A 10,044-nucleotide genomic window follows, 5' to 3' on the forward strand; every position below is an offset into this window, starting at 1 on the left:
CTCTGTAGGGCTGGTTGGGTAGACATGAATTCTGTAAGCCTATTCATGTAACGGAAACTTTTCCATTCCCCTCCGATTATGATAGATAGTTTTCTTGGGTTAAGTATTCTGGGTTGGCATTCATGGACATTTAAAATTAGGAATGCTTTGGTCCAAGACCTCAAGATTTCATAGTTTTCATTGAAAATTTAGCTATAATTCTGATATAACGTGTTTTTCTCTAGCAGCTTCCAGTACCCTCTCCCTGTTCTGTACATTTAGTGCTTTTCCTGTGATATGCCATAAGGTATTTCCATTTGGACCTATCTAGTTGGTGTTCTATGTGCTTCTAGTATAGGTATTTCTTCCTTAACTTAGGGAAGCTTTCTTCTATAATACTGCTGAATATCTGGTCAATGCCATTGACCTGAGATTCTTCTCCATCCTATATGCCTATTGTGATGGATAATTCTGGGTGTCAACTTGATTAGATCTGGGATTAACTGAAATGAAAGAGATCTTCTTGATTGGATCATCTAAAGCTGGAAGACACACCCTAAATGTGGGCATTACCTTCTGATGGAAGCCCGTATAAAAGGCCAAGGCAGAGGAGAACGCCTGGCTTCTTGCTGCTTCCTTCTGTCTTGCTGGTGAGTACATCTTGCTGCTGTAGACTGAAGACTAGCTGATCTTTTGGAATTTTTTCAGACCTTCAGTGCCAGATAGGGACTACTGGGACATCCAGCCTCGTGGACTGAGCGACTACAGATTCTCAGCCTCTCCAGTGTGGGGCAGCCATTGTTGGACTACTCAGACTCTATCCTGTGAGCTAAGCTGATAAATCTCTATACGTATATATTCATTCTACCAGTTCTGTTTCTTTGGAGAACCCTGATTAATACACCTACGATGCATAGATTTGGTCTTTTCATGGTGTTCCACAGTTTATGCATGTTCCATTCCTGTGTGGTTTTTAATTGTTTATGGTCTTTGCTTGAGGAGTCCAGTTCTTCAACTTTGCCATCCAGTCTTGATATTCTGTTTTCCATTTCATTCATTCTGCTTGTGAGGCTTTCTTCCTGTGGTTTCGAATTGACTTACTGAGTTTTCCAATTCCATCTTCATTTCAGCTTGGGTTTTCTTCAATAAGTCTGTCTTTTTTGTGAATTAACTTTAAAAGGCCTGAATTGTTTATGTTATTTCATTCAGTCACATATTTGCATTTTCTTGAGCTTCCATCACATATATACCTATTTTCTGAGTTCTTTGAGTCATTTGCGTGTTCTTTAAGTCCTCTGATCATGCTTATGATTGTTCTTTTAAGTTCTGCATCATGGGGTTCCTCAGGGCGATTTTCATTGTAGTATACTTCTGGAGGACTGGCAGGTTTTGTTGGGGACATATTCTCTTGGTTTTCATATTATTTGTGTTTTTGTGTTGCTGTTTGGGTATATGGATGTCTTTTGTTTGTTGTGTGTCCAATAGGAAATTCCATTCTGCCTTTATTTAGTTGAAGTTTGGTCGTGTTTATATTGCTTGGTTGCTTTTTGCTCAGGTATGAAAAGTTTGTTGGTTTGTGCTTCAGGGACATGCCTTATTTTCTATTGAGCTTTCTAAATTTCATACAACATTTCCCACTCAAATCGAGACCCCCCCTACCCCATCCATGTCTCTCCTTATAACCCCACAAAACCATATGCAGTCTGCCATACATGCTGAATCCTATTGGTTCAGGTTTTTATACCTAAATGTTCTTCAGTGTAGATGCATCCAGTGGAGTCTAGTCAGCCCATCCAGTGGTCATATGTAAGTCATACTCTCCCTCACCCAGCAGCAATTATTCTAAAATAGTTCTCAGTACACTTTAAATAAATGTTCATTAGCTATTTTTATCTTCTTTGAGAATTCTCTGTTCAGACCTTTATTTTACTGAATTGTTTATTTTGCTAATGCTTAGTATTTTTTATATCTTTCTGTATTCTGAATATTATAGTCTACAGCTGCAAAGATTTTCTCCCATTCTGTGACCTGCCTCAAAATAACATTGACAGTTTCCTTTGCTGCACAGAAGCTTTTTAGTTATGAGAGATTTCATTTGTCAACTGCTGTTCTTATTTTCTTCACTACTAACTCCTATTCAGAAATTCCTTGCTTGTGTCTATATGTTTCATTATTCACCTTGTTTTGCCTCTAGCAGTTCCAAGGTATCTGCTTTATGTTGAGATGTGTGATCTGTTTGGAACTGAATTCTGTTCAGGATGACAAATATGGGTTTATTTTGATTCTTTTACATACTGATACTCAGTTTCCCAGCACTATTTGTTGAAGATGGTGTATTTTCTCCTCTGTTTATTGTTGGTATTTTCATCAACTATCAGATAGCTGTAGTTGTGTGAATTTAACACTGATCCTCTATTCTGTTCCATTTATCTACATGTCAGTTTTTGTTTTAAAACCATGCTATTATTATCATTGTTTATCTGTAGAATAACTGATATCTGGTATGATAAAACGGTCCACAGTATTCAGTTTGTTCAGGATTAGGTGTGTTTAGTTTGCTTTGGCTGTCATTGGAATTTTGTGCTTCCAGGTCAGTCTCAATTTTATAGAGATCTGCCTGCCTCTACCTCCCAAGTGCTGGAATTAAACACATGTGCCACCATGCCCAGATTTCCATATCAATTTTAAGATTATTTTTTTCTATGCTGTGAAGACATCCTGAAATTTTTATTGAAAGTGCATTGGATCTCTAAGTTGCTTTTGGTAGAATAATCATTATTAATTGAATGAATGAACATGAAAGCTCTTTCCTTTTCCTCGTGATGTGTGTGTGTGTCTGTGTGTGTGTGTGTGTGTGTGTGTGTGTTATGAATGGGACTGTTCTCATAATTTCTTTTCAGTTTGTTTGCCATTGATAAATAGAAATACTGCCAGTATTTATGTGTTAATTTCCTATATGGCCACTTTGCTGAAAGTGTTTAGCCTATCTAGAAGTTCCCTAGTGGAGTCTTTAGGTCACTTATGTACAGAATCATATCATCACAAATAGAGAAAATTTGAGCTCTTTTTTCCTGTGTGTTTGCCTTTTATTCCCTTCTCTGGTCTTATAGCTCTAGATGAGACTTTAAGAACTACATTGAATAGGAGTGGAGAGTTTGGACATCCCTGTCTTGTTCCTGATCTCAGAATGAATGTTTTAAGTTTTCTTCATTTAGTGGCTTGTCTTCACCTTAGCTTTTAGGGCTGCTGATGTAAAACCTGAAGTTATTCTGCGGTGTTTGGTTTCACTTGTGCATTTTTTCCTTACAGCATTTAACTGGTTCTCTGTACCGAAATGTTAACATCCTGACTATAATATTTCATGGAGAGATTCTTCTCTGATCATGTCTATGTAGGGTTCTGAATATGTCTTGTGTTTGAATGTCTTTATTGGAAAGTTTTCTTCTTTAATTTTATTAAATAAACTGTCTGTGCACACGGACTCTGTTTCAGTTATTGCCTTGATCCTGTGTACTTTTAGATTTGGTGTCCTGAATATGTCCCAGAGTTTTTTGAAATTCTGGTTCATAGTCATTACGGTATTTCCCCTCTATGTATGCCTGAATTTTCTTGACCTTGTCCTACATCCTTGAAAGTTATTGTTCTGTTTGATCTTGTCTGTTAATCATACTTTCCAACATACCACATTCTTTATTTCATTTTTGATTATTATTTTGTTTTCATTTCAAACATTTCTATTAGATTCTTTTTTAAGGTCTCAAATTCCTTGAGAATTTCTCCTACATTTTTGGATTGCTTGGTTGTTTTTTTTTGGGGGGGGTCTTTTTGAGACAGGGTCTCCCTGTAGCCCCAGCTGTCCTGGAACTCACTATGTAGACCAGGATGGCCTTGAACTCACAGAGATGCCTGACTGCTTCCTGAGTGCTGGGATTAAAGGCGTGCACCACCACACCCTGCTATTTGTTGTTTTTGTATTTCTCTTCTAAATTGTTATTTTACCTACTTTGCTAACCTTCTCATATAGGCTCTAATTGTATTTCTTTATTTCATTCACTTGTTTATTTGAATACTCTATGTGGCCATTGATCCTTTTCATGGTAGGACTCTAAAATATTTTTCTGGCATTTCAGTTTTCTTTGCTAGAGGTACTGAGGAATTGGGAGTTTGTGAACATGCCATAGCCATTGCTGACTTATGATTTCTCCCACAATCTTTCAAAAAAGAACCTATCTGTTTATATTCCTTTAGATTATTTTCTAACTTGAAGAATATTATATGCATGGAAAATACTGTATTCCTTTTTATAAAGATTCTTTCATATACTCTATTTTAAATTTCCTATATGCTATTGTGTGCATATTATTTCTTACTGTTTACCTGTTTACGTTTCTTCGCTATACCACAACTTATTTATTCATTTTCCTTTTTATGAATATTAGAGTTTTCTCTGCTACTAATTACTGCAATTCAAGCACAGTGAATATCTGAATACAGATTTTTGTGTGGCCATGTGCTTTTTCAGGATTAAATGCCCAGAGTAATAATAACTTGGTTAAATGCAGGTCTGTGTTTTGTATTCAATGTGTATTTTATTGAATTGTGTATTTCATACAATACATCTTAATCATATTTAGAACCCCTCCACAATCTATAACGCCCAGAACACACCCACAGGATTTCATGCATCCTGTCAAGGATATATGTTAAGGCCCTCTGAGTCAACTTCATGTACCCAGATGTCTCTCAGTGAGAGTTTATCCACTGGAGCCTGCTTAACCTATCTAGCATCAGTCTCCTAAGGAAAATCAACCTGTCCTCACCCAGCAGTGAACAGCTACCAATAGTTCCTCAGTTAAGGTTGGGACCTCTTGCCTATTTCCCCAGTTCTATGTTGGTTTTTGTCTAAGTTTGCATGGGTCTTCTACATATTGTCAGAATTGTTATAAATTCATATGAGGAAGTTCCCAGAAACCTGGAAGACTCTATTTCCTTATGTTCATGCACAACCCCTGGCTCTTACAATCATTCCACCCCTCTTCTTCTGCAATTGTCCCTAAGGCCTGGGTGGGTGAGGTTTAATATAGAAGCCCTATCCAGTCTGAAGTCTTTTATTCTCTACACTTTGGCCAGTTGTGGCTTTCTGTGTTCATCGCCTTCTGTTGTATGAGGAAGCTTCCCTGGTGAGAGTTGAGAGATGCATTAGTATTCTTTCTATCCCCTGTTCCACTCTGTTCCATAAGCATTAAGTGTAAAGGTTCCATTGTACGTGTGTCACTTAGGGCCAGGTATCTCACAGACACTCATTCTCTGTGTTTGACCAGTCATGGAACTCTGTAATAGCCTTGTTGCAAAAAGAAGCTTCTTTGATGAATAGTGACTGATATCGTTGTCTGTAAATATAAGGACCCATACTTAGCATACTGTGTAGATTTTTAAAATTTATTATTTTTATTTTATGTGTATGGATGTATTGCCTGCATGTATGTGACTGCAGCTGTGTCATGCAATGCCATGGAGATGAGAAGAGGACTTCGAATTCTCCTGGAACTGGAGTTAAGTACGGTTCATAGCCACCAAATGGGTGCTGGGATTTCAACCCAAATCCTCTGCAAGAACAATCATTGCTCTTAACCATTATGCCATCTCTCCATCCCCTACAGTGTAAATTTTAAAGGTCATTTTCTTATAGATGTTGACTCTATAATAGTAGTTTATAAATTCTAATATGTGATATTCCTTATTGTTCTTGTGGAATTTCAGGTTTATTGCTGTTTTCTTCAAACTCTGCCATGAGCCTCTTGACCATAATGAAATCTTTTTAGAAGACTAAATATCAGCTTTGTAAGTAGATCAGATGTGGTGCAATGCCCATGGATGTTAGAAGAGGGCATTGGATCCCCTGGAACTTTTGGCAGCTGACTACTGCTGTGTGAGGGAGAGTTAATCTTCTTTAAGGGAGAAACTCTAGATAGGCTAACTGGACTCCAGTGGATGAACTTGCCCTGAGGGACATTGGGGTATATGATAGAATGTATGAAATCTGGTTGGGGGAGGTATGAGGGTATGCAGATGGGAGAGATGGTATAAGTATGATTAGGATGCTTTGTATGAAGTACACCAACATTCAATATAACTACACATTGAAACAAAAAATAAATAATGCATAAATAAAAGAATGTTAACGTTTAAAAAATCAACTTGAAATAAAATTGAATGAAAAGAAAGTGTCAGAATATATCATGAAAAAAATAAGAAATTTATCTTGTCTAGGAATGTGATAAATATAGGGTGGTCTCTAGGATCTTTCCAAACACGTATATTTGTCTATATTTACAGTGCCACATGAGTTCCTTCCCATTGGCAGGCTTTCATTCCAATTAGGTAGCTGTTGATCATCCCCAAGATAAAAGTGCCTCTACTGCACCAATATAGTTTTCTATGCCTGTCATTGCTATGTTATTAATTTCTAAAGCTGGGTTGGCCCATTGATTGATTTTTCTCCCTTAGGACCTTGCATAGTATTCTCTAATACTAGAAAATGTCAGGCAGGCTGTTGAGACTGCTAAGCAGAAAAGAAAGACTCTTGGTGCTAAGCCTGCTGACCTGAGTTTGATCGTCTGGGCCCATGTAGAAGGTGAGAACTGACTCCTGAAATTTGTCTCCAAACCCTTATGGAGTACCTGTGGCTTCTCCCATAAAAATGTCATAATATAATGAAAAAATTTTTAAAAAGTCAAACTATTTTTTAAAATAGCAACAGAATTTTATATTCACAAGCGGTGTTTGGGAGGTTTAATGGCTCTACATCATTAATAACACCTGTTTAATGGCTCTACATCATTAATAACACCTTTTATAATGAGAACGTAAGTTTAACTTCTCCAAGGATGCAGCGGTATCTCATTGTAATCACTGTTTTACTGGCTGATGACATACAATCTTTTCAGTGCTTATATTCTATCTGTATATTTCCTTGATAAATTTCTTGTTTTTATCTGGTATAATTATGATTTCATCTTACATGATATAAGGATTCTAGAATCCAGTACTTTTTCAGACATGTTCCTTTTAAATATTTTTCCCATCATGGACAGTGTGGTCATTCACAAAATACTGTATTATGAAGAGCAAAGGTTGTTGCATTTCTTTATTTCTGTTATCAATTTTTTTTCTTCATGGTTCAGGCTTTTACCTATCCCAAGGAACCTGTCATTTTTTATTTTGTAGGGGAGAGTTTTATAACTTTATATTGTATTTACTTATTAATTATTCAAGTGTGAATGTGTGTGGGCACATTTGCAAAGGCATATGTGTGCTTGTCAGTGGACATCCTATATGAATTTGTTCCTCCTTCCATTATGTGGGTCCCAGGGATCTAACTCAGGTTGTCATGCTTGGCCCCAAGAGACTTCACTTGCCCAGACATTACTCATATCCTCTTTATATTAATTTTATAACTACCACTTTAGTTTTGCATACTATGTTAGTCATAAATAGTGGTTCATAATATGCTCATATAATCAGTGTTTCAGGCATTTGTTGAAAGGCACTCAGAAAATATACATTTATCAGGTGTGAAATGCTACTAAGAGTTTAAAAATTAAAACCCTCTAGTCTATACAAATTTGCTTTCATTTCTTTTTAAAAACATTTTCAAACTGTGTACTATAATACACAGTCTATAATATATAGACTGTCCTACAGTGTCTTTAACTTACAGCTCCATCTGAACATGCAGAGGGTGGTTTGATCTAAGTCAAATATCCTCAGACACCACCAAAGAGAGAAAATTGTTCTTAACTATTTCTGGCCCAGAAATTATAGATATTTATAATGACTATTTCTTCTCAAAACTGATAATTAATTCTAAAAATAAGAGTTAAATGTCAATTCTTGGAGTGGTTATTACTTAATTTCATAGGAATAATTGTCAAAGTAAATATTTTATCACAGTATTGAAAGAGAATTATGAGAATAAACTTATCAGATGTCATCTCTATAGTTACCATTCTGTTAAAAATATTATTTCCTAATTTTGTAGCAATAAAGTATAAACTTTAGCTATAAATAAATTAGAAATAACAAGATTTAGGACAATGTAATAGGAAAAAAGAAGAGATTTTGCCTTCCTTTGTCTTTTTTATTACTGACACTGCTGACATTTTTTTAAATAAAGTCACTGTTTAAATATGAAACTATGCTTGTGTATGTATATGTTAAATATGTGTGTGGGTAATTATGTGTGGGTAGGTACACACCCCTTTGTTTGAGAGTGTGGAGGATCTTTCTCTAATGTAGTCCCTTGAGTTAATGTCTCTGTCTGGAACTGAAATGCGTTTCTTGCCTAGGCTGGTGGTCAGTGGGAGCCAGAGATGCTCCTGATTGTGACCTGCTCACAGTAATGAAAAAGCAAACACACACGACGCTACAAATTTCGGAATTTAATTTTTCTTTATTATTGAATAAAATTCCATTGTGTTTATGCATCACACATTTATGTTCTGATGGAAACTAAGCTGGTTCCATTTTCCTGCTATTGTGAATAAAGCAGTGACAACATGGTTGTGCAAGTGCCTGTGTGGTAGTTTAGTCTCTTGGGAATATACCCAAGCACGGTATGGTTGGTCATATGACACCTGTATTTTTAGTGGTTTTTTTTTATAATTTTTTCTTGATTTTTGTGCATTTTGTACAGAACATCATAATCAAATTTAATCATCTTTGTACCCCCTTCCCCGCTGGCATCCTCCCATATTCCCCCACCCCACGTGAAAAGACTCTGTCATTTCTGTTAAGGCCTAGCATGCTGAGTATTTTTAGGGTTTTTTTTTGAAAACTACATACTGATTTTCACAGTGAGTACACCATAATCTACTTTCATCAGCAATAAGAAAAGGTAGGTGACTTTAAAAGATATTAAAATGCTTTTATTAATTAGTCAATCTTCTCTGTTCTTTTGAAATATACAAAATATACAGATGGATAAAATGTGGATATTACCCTCCGAAGGATGCTTTATATAATAGTTCAGTCCTAATTGTAAACACTCTCAGGTGAATTGAGAACAATGATCTCCTGAGTACAGAGACGTCCACGTGTTTATTAAGAAAATTAAGCTAGGGTGAAAGAGAGACCTGGCTGATGGCAGCAGCTGATTGATTCACAGTGTTTCTTCCTCTCTGCATTGCTGAGCTTTCCAAACCGATATTTTGTGACAGAACTACAGCTCCTGAATTAAGTTCTGCATGCTCTCCTTTTTTTCATAACAGTCTTTCAGGGATTTACTGTGAGCCAAGAAGGTAAAGTTGTCTAATTTTTATTTGTTATCCAATCTTTACCTTAACCACAGAATTTGGAAATGATTCAGAATTCAATATTCCCTGGATATTAAAGAATTGATTTATAATGGTAGGGTTGGCAGTCTATTTCCTAGCAAAGATTCTGATTATATGAAAGTATCAAAGATATTACAGAGAACTTATTTTTTCTGAGACTGTTAGAAAATTTTCACGTAATTCAGCACATGTCTGATCTATAAGAGAATTTCATATAATTGATAGAGGCAAGGAGGAACTTAAGGATCAAAAAAGTCTCCCGAAGACAAATATAAATACATTAAATTTCATATTTTAAGTAAATACAGAAGAATTTAGGATTATATTTTTATTGGTTTTATCAAAACCAGAAAAATATTAGGCTATAAAAATCTGTAAATTCCCCCAGCTTTTAACTTCTATATTTATTACCTTTAGCTGTATATTTTAATATATGTCAACCATTCCTCAAACCACTATAGTAGGTTGTCTTTTGTTCTGACAGGTTTGATGACATATTAATGCCAAATATATATTCATAAAACATGTCTATTATCAAAATTTTAAATGAAAATAGGGAAATGCCCATTATTATGTTTTTTTTAAATGTGTTCTGGGTCTATAGTTTTTGGTTGTGTCTTTACCCGGTTTGGGTATTAGAGCTCTGCTGGCTTCAAAGAAGGAATTTGGGCATTCTCCTTCTGTTTCAATCATTTTGAATAATTTAAGTAGTATTGGTTGGAGGTCTTCT

Source organism: Nannospalax galili, unplaced genomic scaffold, assembly GCF_000622305.1.
Source record: "Nannospalax galili isolate Female #2095 unplaced genomic scaffold, S.galili_v1.0 scaffold1241, whole genome shotgun sequence".
NCBI lineage: Eukaryota > Metazoa > Chordata > Mammalia > Rodentia > Spalacidae > Nannospalax > Nannospalax galili.